Below are 20,352 nucleotides of genomic sequence, written 5' to 3'. Positions count from 1 at the left end.
GAGCCTGGGGAGCCCCAGACAGGAGCTGTTTGCAATCCATACCATGCTGCCAGCCAGCCCTGCTCATCCCAGCTTCCTCTTTTTACACTGCAGAGAGGTTTCCTTCTGCTCTTAGCACAGAGCTGTGAACCAGAGGGCCTGGTGCTCCTGATTCTGCATCACCCAAACCAAACCAAACCAAAACCCTCCCTGGAGCCATGGGAGCCCTGCAGGGCCAGCTGGTCAGTGAGAGGTGGGGTCACAGAGGCACTGCATGGCCAGGGCTGAGGGTGGCAGGGCTGGCAGGGACTGCTCTGTCCCTGCCTGGCCATGGCAAGTGTCTTCTGGTGGGTACATCCCTGTGGCTGCACCCATCACAGCCAGCCCTGCTGTGGGTGAGGTGGATCTCACAGGAGGGGGCTGTGGGCTCACACATCGGGTCTGACCTGTTCTTGTTCCATCCCCTGCAGGCAGGAGCCCCATTTCCCCAGCTGGTTCTCCATCCTGAGTAGCTCTGTGTGTCCCCAAGGTGCTGGGTGAGGCACAGACACATCCTTTGGCAGAGCGTCGTGGTGGCAGCACGAGGTGAGTGGCTGTGGGACAGAGGTGAGGGTGACCTGAGCCACCACAGCAGCTCCTGGTGGCACCTGCCTGTCCCCTCTGCTGCCTGTCCCCCCCAGCTGTCCCCATCACTGCCTGTCCCCAGCCTCACCCCACACCAGATTGCAGGAGAAGGGTTTTACCTGCCCAGAGGTCACTGTCACTGCAGCAATGCCCACGGGAGAGGTGGCAGCAGGGTGTCCCAGCAAGTGACACCCACGGCGAGGCTGGGCTCTCCCTGCTGTCACCTCCTCTGGGAAGGCTCTGGGATCAGCAGGTGAGCAGGGACACACCATCCTGTAGGGCTGGGCTTCTCAAAGCTGCAGACCCCAAACCACCCACCTCCCTTGGGTCTGCAGCTGGAGGGAGACTCTTTAATCCACCGAGCTTTAATATCTCTGTTTGTGGTGTGTGTGTGACTGCTGAGCAGGTTAAGTGCTCATTACAGCCACGATGGGCTGTGTGAGGGGAGAGGAAATCAGTGCAGGGCACAGCAAATACAGCCCTTCTGTGCCTCCCCCACACCATTTATTATCTCCTTTTAACATGTTTGTGTTTTTATTTCAGTGGATCAGCTGTCTTTCCGTGGCTGGTTGTTATTTTCTGTACTCCGAGGTGAGAAGGTGTTTTACTGTTAGTCTCTCCTGCTTGGTAAAAACTTCCGTGTGGTTAATTTATTAGAAAAATCATAACTCTGAATGTCCTGACACTGCCAGGGGAGGCTGGAGAGCTGGGGAGGCTCCCCCTGTGCCAGGACACTCCACAAAGGGCTGGAGCATGGAGGAGGGAAAGCAAAATGCAGTGATAAGAGCATAAAACACTGATATCAGGCACTGCAGCACCTGAAATACAGGAGAAAGAAACTGAGACAACTTCCAGCTCCATTTGCAACAGTTTATTTATTGGGAATGCTTAAAAAAAACAGACAAAAAGAGAATAGAGAAAACCAAACTGATGCACAGACCAGCCTATCACATGCTCTACACCAGGGACACACTCAGGACTGCTTGGACTCTGGATGTGCCATGGGTGCTGGTGCCACACCAGGAGGTTAGAGGTGTTTGGGACGAGGTGACACGAGACCTAAAGGTGCCCCAGGAGAGTGGCACCAGCAGGGCTGGTGCAGCTGCAGGTGCCCACATCTGCCAGAGCCCCGTTTGTCCCCCCTGCCCGTGCCTGCAGCTCCCACACAGCGCCTTGGCTGACCCACAGCCCTTCCCCAGGTAAGCCTCCTGCTTTTTTGGCAATTCTCCCTCCCCACACCCTTCCCAGCTCCCTCCTCCTCGTCACCTCCACCCCTCTGCGCTCCCGTGGGCTGAGTGGGGAAGAGGAGGGAAGGGGTGGGAGGCAGCAGGGGTAGTTTTGGCCGAGGCAGCTTCTCCCCACCCATCCCACCTGAGTTTGCAGCCACTGCCGGCGCCTTCCCTTGATCCACAGCCGGCTCAGCACACGGAGCAGCTGTTGGTCTTGTTCATGGGCGGCCGCAGCGCCTGCTCCTTGGGCAGCGTCTCCCTCCTCTTGCAGAGCGCGGGGCTGAGCCTGCTGGGCAGGTTGGCCTGCTGCAGCAGCTCCCTGAACACCTCCAGCACGTTCTCGTTGTCCTTGGCTGACGTCTCCAGGAAGCGGCCGTTCCAGTCCAGCTCCACCAGCGACAGCGCGTCCTCCACCGGCACCTGCCGCTCGCCGCCGCTCTCCGCCTTGTTGCCCACCACCACGATGGGAGGGAACTTGTCCTCCTTCACCTCCAGGATCTCCTCCCGCAGGCTCTTGACGCTCTCGAAGGACTCGGCGTCATCCACGGCGTAGACCAGGGCGAAGGCGTCGCTGTTCTGGATGGAGAGCTTCCTCATGGCCGGGAAGGAGTAGCTGCCGCTGGTGTCCAGGATCTCCACCTTCACCGTGGCTCCACACACCTCGTACTCCCGGCTGTGCAGCTCCTCCACCGTGCGCCGGTGCTTGGGCTCGAAGGTGTCCAGCAGGAAGCGGCGGATCAGGGATGTCTTGCCCACACCGGCAGCTCCCAGGAACACCAGCCGGACGTGGTTCTTCTCCTTCACCACCAGGGACATGGCTGGCACGGAGGGGACGGGATGCTCCGCAGCTGGTGCTCACCCCACAGGTGTCCCTGGGTGGCTGCAGCCCCGGTGTGTCCGTCTGTCCGTGCTCCCCGCCCCGGCTCGGCGCAGCCAAGGAATGTTGGTGCCACAGCTCCGCGAACTTCTCCTGCCCGCTTTGCTGCGGACTCTACAACCCCCGAGTCCAGCTCATTTTTTATCCCGGTTGCTCTCTGCCATGTGGCACCACGCTGTCCAATCTCCGTGGGCTGTGGGTGCTGGAGGAGGGAGGGCAGGGAGGGAGGAGAGCGGGGTGCTCCGGGCCAATCCGCGGAGTTCAGTCCTGGAAAGCCGCCGGAGCGCGGCAGAGCTGCATTGCTGCCGGCAGCACGGCCAGCCTGAGGCACCGCGGCACTGCCAGCTCCCCACAGCTCACCAGGAGCTGCTTGGCGTGGGCTGGCGGGCAGTAGGGACACTGGGTGACCATCCCCACCGTGGGGTGGCTCATGGGGGCTGGACGGTGACACCCGCAGCATTCCCTGCACATCCCTGGGGTTTGCAGACAGTGATGCTGCCAACATGCCCAGGTCTTCAGTGGAGCGATGAAATATTTGGCTGGAGGGGGAAAATAAGCTCTCCCGTCTGTCATAACCTCCTCATTCAGCTGTCAGTTACCCGGTGATTCTTGTGAAATATTTAACCAGAGGGGGAAATAGAATCTCCATGAAAACGATGCACGGCGCTCTCCGGGAGCAGATGCCAGGAGCTGTGGGGAGGAAGCTGTGACCCAGCAGTGGGGTTGCTCTAGAGGTGCAGGCTGCCCCATCCAGGTGTGTTTGCTCAGCACATCTCCCATCCCATGCTAGAGCTGTCTCAAAAGCTGATTTATGCCAAGTGCAAATACAAAGGAAACTTGCTGAGAAGTTCAAATAAGTTTCTATCCTAAATTTGTGGATGTGTGGGGTTTTGGAGCTTTAATGCTGTTGGATTTCTTTCCATAGCCAAGTGCCAGTTCCAGCATTTAGTTCTGGATGAATTTGTTCTCTTGATTACAAAACCCTTTTCACTAGAATTATTCCTGCCTCTTAATTCTCCAGTTATTATGTTTTAGTCATGTTTGGAGCTTTCCCAGCTAGTCTTAGTATTAGGAGAGCCAAGAGGTTGTATTAGGATGAGCAGAGTGCTGTCCTGGCCTCAGGCTGCCCTGGGAGAAGGGGAAGGTTGGGTCCCCAGCAGGACTGACAGTGGGATTGGTGTCCAGTGCCCCATGGCATCCCCTGCTGATGCACTTCACTCCCCAGAATGAAGCTTTCTGGGGACAATTTCTGAGCCATGAGGAGATCCCAAAGGCAATGCCAGGGACTGAGCTGTGGGAGCTGGAAGGAGCTGGGGATGCAGAAGATTTGGTGGCACAGCTGTAGGACCTTGACAGGCTCCAGAGCAGGAGAAGGGGTGGATGAGCAGAGGGTGCACAAAGGAAGCAGTAATGGGGTTTTGGTGTGACACCAGCACCAGTGGAAATGAGAAGCCAAAGAGAGCGAGGTAGCAGGGCAGGACAAGTCATCCCAGCCAGCCTTTTGGAAGCTGTTTAAAGCCAAACCCCTATTTTTTAAATAGAAAATAATTTGGTTAATGCTTCTTTGTGTTTCCAAGAGAGATGAAAGGGGTTTCCCACAGTCCCTCGCAGCTGCTGTAGCAAAACTCCCCAGGCTCTCAGGGTGTGCTGGGGACTGTGATGCCCTTGCTTCTACTCCTTTTCCCATTTCATTCCAAAGGGCCTCAAAACATGGATCTGTTCAATCTCACAACACCCAGTGTCCCTCTCACAGGTGCAGCAGTGATGCCCAGGGTGAAGGAGGAACCTGTGGCAGGAGGGGATGAGCACCCCAAGCTCCAAGCACCCCGTCCTGGCTCTGAGCCACCCCCATTCCTGCTGGCACCCAGGCAAGGAGCAGCATGGACACGCTGGCAGATGCCAGGCAGCAATGCCATCCATGGATGGTTTCCAAATTTCTGCAGAGGTGGAGCTGCCCTGCCTGGTGTGGGCAGGGTGAAGGGCCAGCCTGGGCTGGGAGATGAAGAGCTGTGGCAGTGTGGACACACACAGTCACACAGAGCCACACAGAGCCAGGCTCTGCATCCCCAATGATTTTTCACATCACTTGTCTCCCCTCAGTTCTCACATCTGTGCTGCTATGGTTACCGAGAGCCTGAAAGGTTTTAAATCTCCCTCGGAGCAATGGAGGATTTCAGGGTAATCTTGTTAGGAGATGAGCAATGAATATTTCCAAAGGCCTTTTGCATGGATAGCTCGTTCTGTATGAGCTTATGGCCCCTGACAGCAGGGAAAGCAAAGCACAGGAGGACTGAGAGGGAAGGGAAGAGACAGGGAAGGATGAACACATTGACTTGTTTTCCACTGCAGCTCTTTGTGCTCAGTAATGACCCTAAATTCTTCTGTTTTTCAAGGCTGGCCCGCTTGGGTCAGGTACTATTAAAAAAATAAATTATTTCAGTTTGTGTTAGCCCCAGGGAAAGACTCACAGGGCCTTTCTGGGCACTTGGAGATGGGGACAGTGATGGATGAGCCCTGTAGAGCCCTCATGCATCCCATGAGCTGAGTGTCCATCTGCAGGGACCCATCAGGATGGCCCGTGGGAGTGACCAGGATCCATCCCCTGTGGGATTTCATAATCCAGGTGGAGTTTGGATCATACACCCACAGGAACTGGAGCATGACAGGGGCAAAGCCTCTGCCAGCAGTGAGCCAGAGCGTGCCCTGGGCTGTCCCCACAGGAGAGGGGACCGTGACGCCCCAGGGACACAGGGAATGAGGGAGGGAGGCAGTGACCTGCCTGCAAGGGAGCAGGGAGGGGAAAGAGCCCTGAGCAGGCAGGGAGGAGAGCAGGCAAAGGGAGGAAGGATGAAGAGACAGCAGCAGTGATGGGCAGGAGCTGGGCTGGAGCAGGAGTGAGCTGTGGGGTGGGTTTGGGGCAGATGGGGTCACACACCCTACATCACAGGCAGGTCTGGAGCAAGGGGAAGCACCAAGCAGGTCATCCCAAAGCCAGCCCCCTGCAGGGCCAGCAGCCGTGGAGCAGTGGGGTACCCGTGGGAGGGGAGGGATGATCCCAATCACTGTCAGGCTCAGCAGAGCCATCAGCCGAGCTTGGAATGCTGGATGGTCCCTGCCTGAGCAGAGCCCCACGGGCTGAGCAGTGTTTGGCAGTCAGGAGAGGGCAGTTTGGGACAGAATGATGGAAAATGGTGTGTGTGAGCTGCTGCTTCCCACCGTGTGCTGCTGGGGGAGAGCTGGTGCAGGGACCAGGGAGCACAGGGATGAGGGCAGAGGAAGGACCCCCTGCTCCTGGGAAAAGCCAACAGCACTCAGGACAGGAGAAACCCTGGGATCTGCTCCTCTCTCAGGACTGTTTGAAACTGGAACCATGGGACCTTGTGGTGCCTCTTCTGTCCCTGAACCAGCCCACTGAACTCACTGCTGGAAGGGCATGAGTGAAGCTCTCACAAAAAACATCCTAATGTCCTGACAAGGTTTGCAACATCCTTCACAAACATTCATTTTTATTTCACTTGCAAGCCCTTGTTTGGTGCCTTAAAGTGACAGAGAGAGGGGGAAGCCAAAAGAGCACAGGACCCCTGTGCACTGGCCAAGGGCTCCCCAGCTCTGCTGCTGCTCTGAGCTGTGAGAAAGACAATTTACAGTCAGGAACAGCCTGTGTTGTGCCTGGTGTGCTGTGGGGAGCTCACATCTCTGTGCTCAGAGGGAACTGCAGCTGATGTTCCCGGCGCTGGAGCTGCTGGTGCTGGGCACTGCTCCAGTCCTGGACACTGTGCCCCAGATCAGCACCACTGGTCACACATGGGGTGACAGGAGCCCTGGGCCTGCCCCAGTGCTGGCAGGCAGTGAAGCATCGCTGTCAATGTGGTGGTGAGCAGTTTGCAGCATTGCCAGGAGCCTGAGCCAGCTTCTGGAGGCTGCTGTGAGGGTACCCAGTGCCTTAGCACCCTGTGCCTCTGCACCCCAAACCAGCACACAGGGGCAGTGAACACAGCCTGGGTGGACATTGGACATTTCCACCCCTCACCTCGTCCCCCTGCCTCTGTTCCTGCCCGATGGATGTGAAGGTGGCTGCATTCCCAGCTGGGTTTTCCAGTGTCCCAGCTGAGGTGCTGAGAGGGAAGTGAGCAGTAATGAGGAACCCCAGTGACACCATGTGCCCTGCCTGGTGTGTCCCCAGCTGCTGCCATTACTGCAGGGAGTGGCCAGGTGACAGCCTGGTGACAGCCTGGTGGGGTCACCTGGAGTGAGCCCTGGATGGGAGACCAGGAGGAAACAGGAGAGGGGAGGAGAAGCTGCTGCCTGGTGTGGGCAGAGCAAAGGGCCAGCCCGGGCTGTGTGGGACAGAGGAAGCGACAGGGTCAGCCAGGCAGGTCCTCCCCGCAGCGAGGGGACAACCAGCGGCACCCGAAAGGGTTAAACCTGCCTGTGGCGGAGATGAAATCCAAATGGCCTTTGATTTAGCGACAGGTGAGAGGAGAAACCCGACCCCCATAGCTGCTCGGAGGGGCCGCAGGATGCATAGATGGATCAGCCGTGCGCTGCTCCCGTCGGGAACAGCCTGGCGCCGCACGGATCCTGTTCCCCCGCGGGCCACCTGCTGCTCTGACAGGGAAAGCCCTGTCTGGGGGTCCCGGGGGTGCTGGCACTGGAGAAGGTCACACAGTCCTGCCTGGTGACCCCCAGTGCCAGCTGGGCTCCGAGGCAGGAGCTGGTTGGGAGAGGGGAGGGCTGAGAGGGTTTGGGATCCTCCAGTGATGCTGGAGGATGTATGGGAGGAGATCCCTGCTGGCGTCACTCATCTCTTCAGGGTGATCCTCATGGCACGTCCTGCTGATCCAGCTCACAGCCAGGCTCGTGGATGCCAATGTCACCTGTGGTGCCACCAGCCAGGCAGCTCAGCCCCTGTGACACCCAGTTTGGGGCACAGCTGACCCTGGCAGGGGTGCTCTCCCCCTCACCCCTCCTCCAGGTGACCTGTGCCATGCCAAAGAGGCCAGCTGGGGTTTGTAACCCCACTGTGACCCCAGGCCCATTTCCTGTCACAGCCTGCAGGGAACCACGGACAGCCTGTACTAAACCACCTCGGGTAACCAAATCCAGTCTCCCCGTAAACAAACACCCTGCCCAGGACTAAAGGGATTTAGTGTAGCTGTTCTCAGGCTCAGAGGAGTTTCTATAACATCTCTTATCTTGCTCTGGCTGGGATTACTGGCTGGAGCAAAGAGCTTGCCTCTCCTCAGGCCACCGACACAGCTTTTCCTTGGGTGACATGGGGTGACACAGCAGAGCTGTAGGGTCAGCAGGAGATGAAATGGGTGATGCTGAGGTCTCCTGGGGTGCTGAGGGGGAGCAGAGCCTTAGCCCAGCCCATTCTTCAGCAGTCCCAGTGCTCTGCCTGGCTTTGCCCACTGCAGGGACATCAAGGAGGGAAGCCCAGAGCTGGCATGTGCCTTAACCTCTCCAGACAAAAGACTGGAGCACTGATTCACCTCAGTGCTGATCCACCTGGAGGGCAGGAAAGCCAGCAAAGACTGAGGGGTGTCACAAGGTACAGGGGCAGACAGCCTTAGCCAGGTTTCTCCACACTGCTCTGAGCAGGACTGAGCCTCTTCCATGTGGGATTGAACCCCAAACCTCCTCCATGTAGGACTGAGCCCTGAGCCTCCTCCTTGCAGGGCTGCAGCCCAAAGGCAGTGGTGCACAGGCTGGGGACAGGCACGTTGCTGTGCCCATCTCTCCATTCACCCTTGGCTACTGAGATTAAGTGCAGACAAGGACAGGAGGCTCTGGGCTGTCTGGCTGATGCTTTTGTAGGCATGAAATCCTAAAATCAAGGACCCCAAATCAAGACTTTGCTGTCCTGGGTTCAGGGTACAAGTGGGGGAGGGCAGGGAGGGGAGCCAGGGGCAGGTGGGGAACAGCAATGCTGACAGATCAGTGGGGCTGGATGTGAAAGAGGGATGAAAAGAAAAAATACAAAGTGCAGTAACATCCACTGGGCAGGATTGCAGGGGTGAGCCTGGCCATGCATCTCTGGGTGACTGATATAAGCCCTAAAGGCAAGGGATTTCCAGGAGAAAAATGGCAAATGAGGTAAGAACATCCCTGACACACACCATAGGGTCCTGCTGTTGTCCAAGAAACTGAAATGTGATGTGAAGAGAGGAGTTTCTCTAAAGCTTAGACAAGGTCTGGCACCCTTGAGGGATTTGAGGGGCCCAGAGTGGGTTTTTGGCTTCTCATGGCAGTGTCAGAAGACGATGGGATCTTTGGCAGATCCACAGCATTAGCACAAGGTGCAGCTGGGTCTGGTGCTGGCAGGAGATGCCCAAGACCCAAATTCAGGAGACACAGGAGCACAGAAGGGGGTTTTCCCCCATCCAAGGTGCTCCAGCAGCCCAGACTGAGCCAGGATCCCCCTCAGCCAGGCTGTCACCGAGGCTGTCAGGGACACTGCAGCCACCACCACAGCTCAGCTCAGCTCCCAGCAGCCAGGCTGTGCTCCTGCCTGGGGCAGTGCTGGCAGCCAAGCCTGCCCTGCCCGTGTCCAGGGGGAGCAGTGCTCCATGCCATGCAGAGCCAGGCAGACGTGACGCTCTCGCCCCGAAAAAAAATGCCTTTTTTTTCCTTTCCAGAATGTCTGGAAATGTCATGTTGTAAACATCCCCCAGTGCTCTGCCTGGCACTGCCCGTGGGTTCCTTCCCTGCTCACTGCATGGCCTTGGCTCCCTGGGCTTTCATGCCACAGTTCCCAACTCTTCCCCCAGTGACTTCTTGTCCTTAAATGACCAAATAAACTTCACATGATGGGGCAGAAGTGACCTCAGTGCTGTCCTGGATCTGAGCTGATTATTGCCCTAGACAGCCTCATGGCCAACTGCTCCTTCCTTTCCAGGGCAGGAGCAAAGGACAGATCTAGCCAAAAGCAAGGGTAAAATAAAATGTGGTTTGCACTCATTTTACAGGGGAGTCTGATGTTCCCTGTGCATGTCCCAGGCCCTGCAGTGTGGCTGCATGCCCTGCAAGCCAGGGGACAGGGTGACAACTCCTTGACTGCAGCCCTCAGCTGTGGAGGCTCAGCATTTTGGCTGCCCCCAAAACTGCTCTCCTGCGTTCAGAGGAGGAAACCTCTGCCCATCCCCACTCCCTGCCAGCCCCTCGCTGAAGCCACTGTCACCCTAAGAGCTCCTGACAGCCCTGCTCGGGCAGCTCTGGCTCAGCTCTGCAGCCCCTGCCGGGGGCTCTGGCGCAGCCGCCGCCTGTCAGGACATCTCATGTTGTGACAGATTTCCTGTCGGGGACGATCAGCAGCAGCCAGGCTTGGCCATGCCCAGGGGCACCACCCTGCTGAGCCCCTGCATGCCCAGCTCCGTGCTGGCTCCCAAATTCTGGCAGCCACACAGCTCTTGAGCTTTTGGTTTCTCCAGGTTTTTGCTTGGGAGGAATCCAAGCAGTGTTGGTGATCCATAAAGGGCACCTTGCCCTGGTTGCCCAGGGTTGGAATCTGCTGTGCTGGGACTCTCCCTGCCCTGAAGGATGAGCTGGGCCATGGCTCAGGTCTGCAGGACACTCCAGTCTCCTCCTGTGCTGAGTAACTGAGCAGAGACACTGGGGACTGTCCCCAGCAAGACAAGCTGCCAGCTGAGCCAGGAGGAGTGACCACAGAATCACAGAATCATGGAACCATGGAGTCACAGAATGGGTTGGGTTTGTAGGAACCTTACAGATCATCTCCTTTCAACCTCCTGCCATGGCCACCCATGAGATCAGGTTGTCCAGGTGATGGTCTGGGACTAGAAGATGAAGAAGCCAAAGTCACATTTGCAGGAGGGAAGGGCAGGGGACATTGCCAGCCTGGGGGCACTGCAGGAAATGGGGGCTCCATGCTCCCTTCCCTGCAGGGCTGGAGGGAATGGCTGTGAGCTGTGGTGGCTCCTGGCATCAGAGCTGTTCCCAAGTGCCTGAGCAGAGCTCTGTGGCTCTTCCCCGAAGCTGGGGGATGATGTGCACTTCCATCAGCCTTCTGCAGCAGTGGTGTGAATCAGAGAGGAGCTGGCAGGGCTAGGTTACCCTGTGCAGCTGCTTTATGCTCAGATTCGGGTCTCATTTCTGTCAAGGCCAGCATGGCTCTGGTGGCACTGAGAGATGAGGGGATGCTGCTCAAACACCAGGACCTGGACACCTCTCTCCACCTCCCAAGCAGGGCTGGGGGTCAGCCAGGCCCTCCCAAGCCCCCTGCCTGCATTTTCCTTGTGCAGTGACCCGTGTGGGAGCTCCTGTGCTTCCCTGCTCTCCCTTCCTGCAGCGCTGGGAACAATCAGCTCTATTTACCCAGGGCTGATGGATGTGGCTCCTTGCACTGGCCCTGGCCAAGTTCCTGCTGGTCTCACAGCAGGGATGTGGGAAGGGAAAAGTCCCAGCCTTCAATGCACAGCTCCTTGGATCCATCCTTCCAGCCAAGTGCTGCAGGCTGGGCAGGGAGCTGCTAAAAACCTCCACAGGAGCTGCTGCAAGGGCAGAGAGCTGAAGTTTGTTTCTACAAGGTAAACTGAGGCAAGGAGGGCAAAGCGCTGCTGTGTCCTTTCCTCCTCGAGCAGCTTGTCTGAAGGTGAAAGTAAAAGTGCAAAGCTGCAAAATGCCAACTTTCCCCTGGGCTGCAGTGGAGAGACATCCCCAGGAGCTGCCAGCTGGGAGTGGACATCACTGACCCCCAGCAATGGCCTCCACTGCCTCCTAGGGCTCCCCATTGCCCCTCAGTGCTCCCCATTGCCCCCCAGTGCTCCCCATTGCCCCCCAGTGCTCCCCATTGCCCCCCAACACCCCTCACTGCTGGACCAGCTCTGTACCAATCTCCTGGTCCTGTCCACACTCAGCACTGGCACGTCTGGGAAATCTGCTCCAGCCCAGGGAAGATCAGAGAGGCAAATGGCAGGAGTAACCTCGGAGTAAGTGGATCTCTGGAAGGTGTCCCTGCCCATGGCAGAGGGCTGGAACTAGATGAGCTTTGAGGTTCCGTCCTACACAAACCAGACTGTGATTCCATAAACAGGGGCTGTGGTGAGGGCTCTGAGGGCAAACTCACACTGGTGAAGCATTTTCCTGTATGGACAGGTAGAAAGAACCCCATGAGCAGAATAAATACAGCTGCAACAGGCAGAAACCCCCACGATTTCATTTCCCAGAGCTGACTGCCGTTCCAGCCTGCCCATTGCACAGAGAGCAGCAGCCCAGTTCCCTCCAGTATCATCCTATTTCCCAGGGCGATGTGCTGTGAGTCACTGGAGCCCGGGAGGGGACAGGCAGCATCCCGGGAAGTGGAAGAGGGCAGGGAGCATCCCAGGAGGGAAGATGGGCAGGCAGAACCCCGGGATGTGGGCAGACAGAATCCCGGGATATGGATAGACAGAACCCCGGGATATGGACAGGCAGATCCCGCCGCACTCTCTGGGTCTGACTCCGAGCTGACATCCCGAGCCTTGCTTTAGATTCGGGAGCACCTCGCAGTGCCCCAGGCTGTGTCAGAAAGCTCCCAGCAGCTCCCCAAAGCACAGCCACCTCCCCGGGCAGCCCTGGCCCCGCAGAGTCACCGTGAGTGGCTCAGCCCAGCCCAGCCCAGGCTTGTTTGTCAGGGAAGAACGATCCAGACGGAGCCATTCCTTCAAGGATGCTGCTGTTTGTCACTCTGTCACATCCGTGCGGCGCTGAGGCAGCGCCGTGAAGCATAAATGACACGTTCTGGCAGCTGACATCTCCAGGAAGGGTTTAGCACGGAGACAAACCGAGCCTACGGTGAGCTCATGCTGCAGAGCTGCCACCCCCCAGTGCCCAGGATGCTCGTGATGCCCAAGCAGGAGCAAACAAAGGCGAGGCTTTGTCCTGGATCCGTGTGACAGCGCCAGCGGTGCGGGGTGACCTGACACTGCCAGATGTGTTTGGCAATCCTCTGGCTCACAAATCGGACTTGCTGCCGCCGTGTCACGCTCCAGATGGCCCAGAATGTGGGCAGGGGGGCAGGGTGAGCCTCAGACAAGGGGTGGCATCTGCTCCTGCCTTCAGGTGGGCTGGGATCGAGGGCTGTGCTCACCTGTGAGCCAGGGGGAGTGTTTGCACACACTGGGGGTGTTTGTGGGGGGTTTGCAAAACAAAACCCTAACTGCAAAGCCACGGGGCAGCACTGGGCAAAGGCAGGACAAGGCACCCTGCTGAGGTCAGCCTTGTCCTCCAGCAAGCTTCCAGCCACTTCTCTGCTGTCTGCTCCATCCTGCCCTGTTTGAAGCCTACTGCCTCCATTTTCCCCCCATAAATATTTTGATACACAGAGCAGCTACAGGACCTCTGTAAAGCTCATGTTTGAAGGCATGGCTGCTGTCCTCCCCACCCAGCACGGGGAAGGCAGGCTGGGTACAGGGCTGGGAAGGATGCTCTGCCTGGGGAGGGATGCTGTTGACAGGAGCTCACTGCCTGAGTCCATGGAGCCTGCAGTTTAGAAGGCATTAAATCCTTGCAGAGCTGCTTGCAAAGAGGGGCTGCTGGAGCTCAGGAAAAGCACTCACATTTTTGGGGGTTTGATTTGCCCTGGTCAGTCTGGCACTGGTTCAACTCCAGCATCCCTCTGCCCTCAGCTCCAAGCTGAAAACACTTCTGGAAGCACTTTCCATGGAGCTGCAAACCACAGAGAGCTGAAATTTTTGGCTTTGCCCTCCCTGAACCAGGAGCCCAAAGCTCGTGGGATGAAGGGAGCAGTTGCTTGCTTGCTCTGCCTTCCCTGGCTGGGTTTGGGCTCTGCAGGGCCATCCCAGCAGTGTTCCCTCTGCCTCTCCCGGGGATCACTGACCCAGCTGCGCCTCCGGGCTGCCGTGGGGACTCTCTGAGGCTGCCACAGTGCAGCAGTTTGTGACGTCCCTGGCCTGACTCAGAGCCCCGAGGCCCTGCCTGCTCCATCCCCATCCAGCCCTGCCCACCCCGGGATGTCTGTGCTCTCCTGGCCCTGCTGGGGGAGGTTGGTATTTGTGTGCCAGATGTCCCTCCAGGTCCCCACAGCCTTTCTCTTCATCCCCAGTGGGCTCCTTGGGTTGGTTTCTCATCCAGGCTGTTCATTGTGGAGGTCAGAGGTGCTGCTGGGGCTGGGCTGGAGGAGGTGATGATGTCTCCTGGTCACTCTCCACTGAGAGCCCTGGGCTGACTGCAGGCACCACCAGCTCCCCAGCATGGCACAAACTCCAGCAGCTTTCCAAGAACCTGGTGCTGGGTGTCTCCCCCTGACCTGCTTCATCCCCTCTCTCCTGGGGAGAGTGGGAATATATCCAGCCTGGGGATTGGGATATTCCAGTTCCAACCTCTCCCTGGGTCCTGGGCAGCAGCACCAGCCACTGCTTGCCAAAATCCTGCCTCATTCCAGGTGGGGAAAGCTGCTGCTTGGTTCTGGAGAGGTCTCCCTGTCCCAGAGAAGGGCTTTGTCATTCCCCTCCTCCTCGGTTCTTTGCAGCTTCTCTCAGCATCATCCAGGGCCCAGGAGAGCTGGAGAGGAGGGTGGAGAACAGGCTCCTTTCTTTCTGAGGCACTGCAGAGCATCAAATATCTTCAAAGAGAATTGCTCAGGCAGCTGCACCCCTCAGATGCTGACAGTCCTGCAGGGCCCTGGGAGCTGCAGCTCTGTTGGGGTGAGCAGGGGAGAGTTACTGGGTGGACTGGAGGGGCCCAGTGACCTTGCCCTGGGTGATGTCCCTGCCAGTGCTGGGCAGCACCAGCCCTCCTCGAGGGGAACTCACATGATCCTCCCCTGCTTCCTTTCTTGTCAAGTTCTTGTGAAGGATGAATAAACAGCTGGGTCTGAGGCTGCCCAAGGCTGGCTCAGGGCATCAGCGTCATCATGCCACTGTGTCCTGGCTGCTCTTGGGGGAGGAATGCAGGCAGGGCTGCTGCTGAGGGGCTGCTGGAGTGGGGGATGGAGACATGGGCCCTTCCCTCATTCAGGAAAGAGGTTTTTTAGGGGAGCTGTGTGGAGGGCAGGCAGCCTCCATCTGCAGCTGGCTCCTCTGTGTGGTCTGTGGGGTTCATCCCCAAAGTGACCCATGTCCAGCAAGGAAAATCTATTGGCTGCTTTGCTTGGGTGTTGATGGGTGCTGAGGTCCTGCAGGGCATTCCAGCCCCAGCTGTGCCCAGAGAGGGCTATGGGGTTGGGCTGATGAGGTGACATTGCCACAGCCTGGCCTGGGAACCTCATCCTGGCAGGTCCCTGGGCAGCCTCACCCCTGGGGACAGAGCTCTGGAGCCAGGCAGGGGCTGCACCCATGGCTGGGATGTGTTGAGCCCAGCAAGGCTCTGCTGGTACAAACTGGGATGGGAAAAGGTGTCTGGGAGCTGTTCAGGAACATCCGTCAGAGCCTGGAAGGGATTTCAGGGACATTGCTGGAGCCAGCACAGCCCATTAGGGGCTGAACCACACAGCCCCTGTCCTGCACCACACAGCCCCTGTCCTGCACCACACAGCCCCTGTTCTCTACCACACAGCCCCTGTCCTGCACACGGGGCAGACAGGGTGTGGTTGGAGCTGTGGAGCCTCTCCAGGCTGGAGGGAACAGCAGAATCTTCAAGGAGGGATGCACTGACCTGCCCATGGTCAGGACCTGGCAGTGGTAGTGCCAGCCATGGACAGGAGCAGATCCTGCCCTCCCTGCTCTGCCACACACGTTTTGGACCTGAGACTCCTCCAGCCCTTTTGCTGCTGTTTCAGCACCTCCAGAAGAGGCAGGATGTTATAATAAAGAATGTTATTATAATAAATAACTAGCAAAAGCAAAAATGCTTGAGATAAATTTTGTTTTGCCATGTCTTCAAGGCTCTATTTGGGAGACCTGGCATTTTCAGTTCGCATTTTTTCACTGGGCCGTTCCTCTCCCCATCTCCCTTTCCCTGGTGAAATCCTGCTCATAATTAAAATTCAATGTTTGGCTACAGCCCATTGCAGCTTGTGGGCCAATTCATACTGGAGCCAAGAAATAAGCAGGATATTTTTTCCTTTCTACAGAGTTTCTCCCAGCAGATCCTCAAGGGTTTTCTCCAGTGGTGATTAACTTTCTCAGGACTCTTGGGAGATGGTGACTGCTCAGGAAGAGTCTCAGCAGCGGGAGGCAAACCAGGATGATGCCTGGAGGTCGGTGGAGCATCCTTTAGGTGTGCAAGGCACAGGGAGAGGCTCTCGGGGGGCTGGGGGTGTCCCAACCCAGCCACCCCGTGGGCTTGGAGTGGCAGCTGCTCCGTGCACAGCGAGCTGTCCTTGCTGGGGAGGTTCCACGGGTGTCACCTGCCCAGTTTGCGGCTCCCAGTGTGGACCAGTGCTCTGGATCAGCAGAGCCCGGGGGGCCGGGGCAGCCCCAGAGCCATGCCCAGCCCCTGGCACAAGGCACAGTGTCCGCCGTGGCAGCAGGGACAGTGGGGACAGTGTCCCCCGGCAGGGAGCGGGTGCCCGGGGCCGTGCGCGGGCTGCTGGCACCATCTAGTGGGGTTTGCGCGGGGCTCGGCCGTGCCGCGGCCACCCGTGTCCCTGTCCCTGCCCTGTCCCCAGGGCACCAGCACGGCCCGGACCCCACATCTGGGTCCGGGGCCACAGTGGGGTGTGGGTGTCCCCCAGCCTTTCGCCCTCAGTCCTCTGGTTCTACACTCCGGGCTTGGGTGGGTGGGTTTGTGCACGATGTCCCCCCGTGGGTGCCTCCAGGTGACAGAGGTGACAGACGGTGGATTTGGGAGCACAAGGGGATGCCTGCAGAGCTGGGACACCCCCGGACCGGCTCAGTGTCACCCTGGCCTCACCCTGCTCATGCCAGGGCTGGGAACCCCCATGGGGTCTGAGGGGTCAGCGGGGGACACTGGGCTGTGGGGTGACATTGGATGACATCCACACAGTGAATGGAGCAACAGAGAGCCCCTGACCCTGGGCTGGGCCAAGGATCTCCCCCAGCACAGCCCAGGCTGGGGGTCACACAGGGCCCCCTGCACTTGCTCCATGTGGGATGAGTCCAGCAGTGGTCGCAGGGAAGAGAATAAAGGAAAAACAAGGTGCAAAATCCCCACCTTCTATTTCTCAGCATCCAAACTCTTACTCCAGCATGAGTTAGCAAAATAAAACCAGTGCTTTCCTACCCTTCCAAGAAAACCCAGGAGATGGCAAATGTTTTTTTAGAGGCTGAACGGTGCTGGCTGCTGATGACTCTGGAAAGCCAGCCAAAACCTGACACTGCTGGCTGGGGATTTGTCTCTCCTGGCACATTAAGCAGCCCCTGCCCTGGGAAGCAGCTTCCTGGGATGCTGTGAAGCCCCCGGGGAGCTGGGAGAGCAGGGGGGATGCAGGATGTGGCTGGCACAGCACAGGGCCTGTGGCACCAGGGCTCTGTGTGACCCTGCCCTGTGCCTCCTGCACTGCCTGGGTGCTGCCAGGATGAGAGAATTCTTTTTTCCCATCTCAATTTTAACTTTCCTGCCTACACCAAGCACAGTTTTAGCCCACCCTGTGAAATGATGGAAGAGCAAATGGCCCTGGCTGCTCGTGCAGGGGTTGGGTGTGCTGCTGTTGGGGCAGTGAGGCAGGGCCAGCTCCTGCTCCAGCAGCTGAGAGTCAGGAATGGCCATTCAGGATCCTGCACTTGGGGTGACTGAGAATTTAGAGGCTCACTGGCAAGCTGAGGTTGCAGATGGAGACACCTGGGGAACAGGGAGAGCCCTCAGCTTTGTGGGGAGGCAGGGGATGCAAGTGGAAGAAAAACAAGTGGAAGTTCTTCCAGGAATTTTGCTTTGCCTCACAAAAATCCACATGTAAAAAAAACCCAACCAAGCAAACCCAAACCACTCATTTCAACCAGGCTGCCACCTCTCCCAGGAGAGCTGTTTGGTGGCTGCACCATTATCACCTGCCCAGCTCAGGTTTATTGAATTGCCTGAGGCTCAGGTTTATTGAATTGCCATTTCAGAGAGGGTCACTGGCCACAAAGGCAGCTCCCCCAGCTCTGCAGGCACTGCCCAGCTGATCAGCAAAGTCACCTCCTTGCACAGCACCTTCCCAAGGACTGCTGCACTCAGGAAGGTGCTGAGCAGCAGAAAGCTGCTCCATCATCATTGTGTGCTGGCATAGAAATATTGACCACATGTTAAAGTTTGAAGTAGGTCAGGCAGCCATCTGGTCTTGCTGACAGACCTCCACGACCATGGTTAGAGATTCTCATTTATAGAAACTTCACAGCTTGGATCAAATTTGAAAGACTGACCATGAACATGCTGCAGCCTCTGCTGCAGCTCCAGGAGTTAGAAAACCCACAGTGTGATGTTTATTGGCTCCTGCTTTAAAAATAGCTGGAGATTAGTCTAGTTCTACTAATTAAACACCTTCATTTCCTGAGTGTGACTGTCTCCTGCCCGAGGTGTCAGTGCTGGGGGCAGCCAGGGAGCCCATCCCTCACCCAGCACTGGCAGAGCTGAATCCACCACATAAAACAACCTGGAAGCTTTGCAGCAGATGAATGAAATAAAGACACTGCTTTTTTTTTTTTTTTCCAAACAGTTCACATTTATTGATAACAATAAAAAAATCTTTTAAAGACTATCTGTATTTTATTACCAAGAATGAGGTATTATGTATACAAAACATTTACAGAATTTGATATGCAGTTCATGAGGAGGGACAGGGGAGTGAAGGACACTGGTAACAGGAAAGGTGCCAACAGAAGAGTCATTGGCTGTGAGAAGGAAGAGCAATGTCACACAAGGAAAGATGAGGGTATGGGAAATTAATTAGTCAGACTGCAGTGATCAAGTCATATTGCCACAGCACTTTGCTCAGAGGAAGATTAACTATTGTTTTTCTGGAATTTTATCTTCCTGGCTGTTTGTGCTGTAATGTGCTTTGAGCTCTAAAAGATGTGTTAAGATCAACAGCAGGAAAAACCCAAAGTGCCACTTTTGAGCCAGCTCAAGTGAAAAATAAAAATATAGATCTTCAGACCTGGAAAGGGACTGCAACTCAAAAAGGTCTACAAAGCCAGACACCTCTGGACAGATGTGGAGTGTTGAATGGAGCAGATTCTTTACAGTTGTCAGCAAAATCGCCATCTGAGAGAGAGAGAGAGAGAGAGAGAGAAGAGAGAGAAAGGGGACTATCTTCAGCCCTTACAGCCTGCTGAATGGGAAGTAATGCCATGAGTGCCAGCAGGTGAACCTCACTGTGCTCCAGCTGTGCTGGGAATACTGGAATTCTGGTTCCTGGTGTCAGGAATTGAGGCAGAGCTGCCAGGAGCAGCCCCAGAGCCACAGCCTGTGCCCAGCTGCTGTGCAGACACTGAGTGGGAGCTGTGTGACACCACAGCAGTGACCTGTCTCACACATCAGCCCACTCTGGCAGCCTAAGTAACAGCCTAACCTCCATCTTCAACTTCTGAGTCCTAAAAAAGCTCCAAACCAGACCAGTTTGGTTCAGTCTGAGGAGGCTGGTCTCTCAGCACCTCTCTTACTAAAATACCTGTCAGCTCTGCCATGTGCCACAGCCACAGCAGGGCTGCAGCAGAGCTGCTGGCAGGGGTCTGTCACCTGCCTCTCAGGAGCTCTGCAGGCATAAAACAGCTTTACCCTGAGTTCAGAACCAGCTTTCTTCAAGCAGGGGATCCAGAATCTCAGGTGAGCTCTGCTTTCTAAGTGCAAGACCTCTGTAAAGCACCACTTATCCAAGGCAGAGCCTATCCCACTTCCTGGCAGGGGCTGCAGCCAGCACAGAAGCTCCTTGTGCCTGCACAGATAATTTTGCTCTAGAAGGGTAAGGAAAGACCAAGCAGGGTCTAACTGTGCATATCCTGCTGCATTTCAGACCTAAATCTTCTCTGCTCCACTGCCAGGTGTGGTCTGTAGCTGTCTGACTTCAGCCTTTGGAGCCTTTTGCTGTGCATGGAGAGAGGGCTTGAGGGGGAAGAACACCTGGACAGAGTTCAGCAAGAGTCCCACTTGGGCCTGGGAAACAGGGACAAAATCCCAAATGGCAGGTCACCTCTGGCAGTGGCAGTAGGGAAAAGGGTGGAGAAAACCCTTAGAGCATCTCCTGTATCACTCAGAGGGAAGATCCCTGTGCTCCCTGCCCACAGGAAGGCTGAGCAGAACTCAGGTGCTCTGTTTCTGCTGGGCACAGGGAGGGACAGGAGGCTCCAGGGAAGGAGAAGTGCTCAGGAAGGATGGAGACCACACCTCCTTCAGACTGATTCAAGCAGCAAGCTGAAGCTCTGCATAAATTCCTGACAAGAAGAGAATCTCAGTACAATCAATTCACTTGCAATGTCCTAAGGAAGCAGAGTGAAGCTCCAGCACAGAGCTGGGAGCAATGCTCAGAGCAGCTCTGGCTGAGCCCAGCATGACACAGTGAGGGAGAGCCTGCTCTCTGCCTCTCTCTCTGCAGTGCTCCAAGCACAAATCCAAGGAAAGAATAAATTGCTTTAACCCATCAAGACCCAGAGCTCAAATTCCCCAGAAATGTGCTCATACAAAAGGTATTTTTAGTGTTACAGCGTGGCCACAGCTCTGTGGGCATGCTTTGAAAAAAATGGACTCACGAAGTCAAGTATCCAGCAACTGCTGTTCTTTGTCTTGGACATCATTAGTGGCAACAAG

At 56.6% G+C, this 20,352-nt stretch overlaps 1 pseudogene; it reads right to left on the bottom strand.

The window, feature by feature from the left end:
- Positions 1-1,452: 1,452 nt before the first annotated feature.
- Positions 1,453-2,909, bottom strand: LOC146429632 (GTP-binding protein Rhes pseudogene; annotated as a pseudogene).
- Between the last annotated feature and the right edge of the window lie 17,443 nt (positions 2,910-20,352).

This window comes from Lichenostomus cassidix, chromosome 18 (genome assembly GCF_008360975.1).
Source record: "Lichenostomus cassidix isolate B80296 chromosome 18, HeHo_3.0, whole genome shotgun sequence".
Taxonomy (NCBI): domain Eukaryota; kingdom Metazoa; phylum Chordata; class Aves; order Passeriformes; family Meliphagidae; genus Lichenostomus; species Lichenostomus cassidix.
This window is presented reverse-complemented; position numbering and strand designations above follow the sequence as displayed.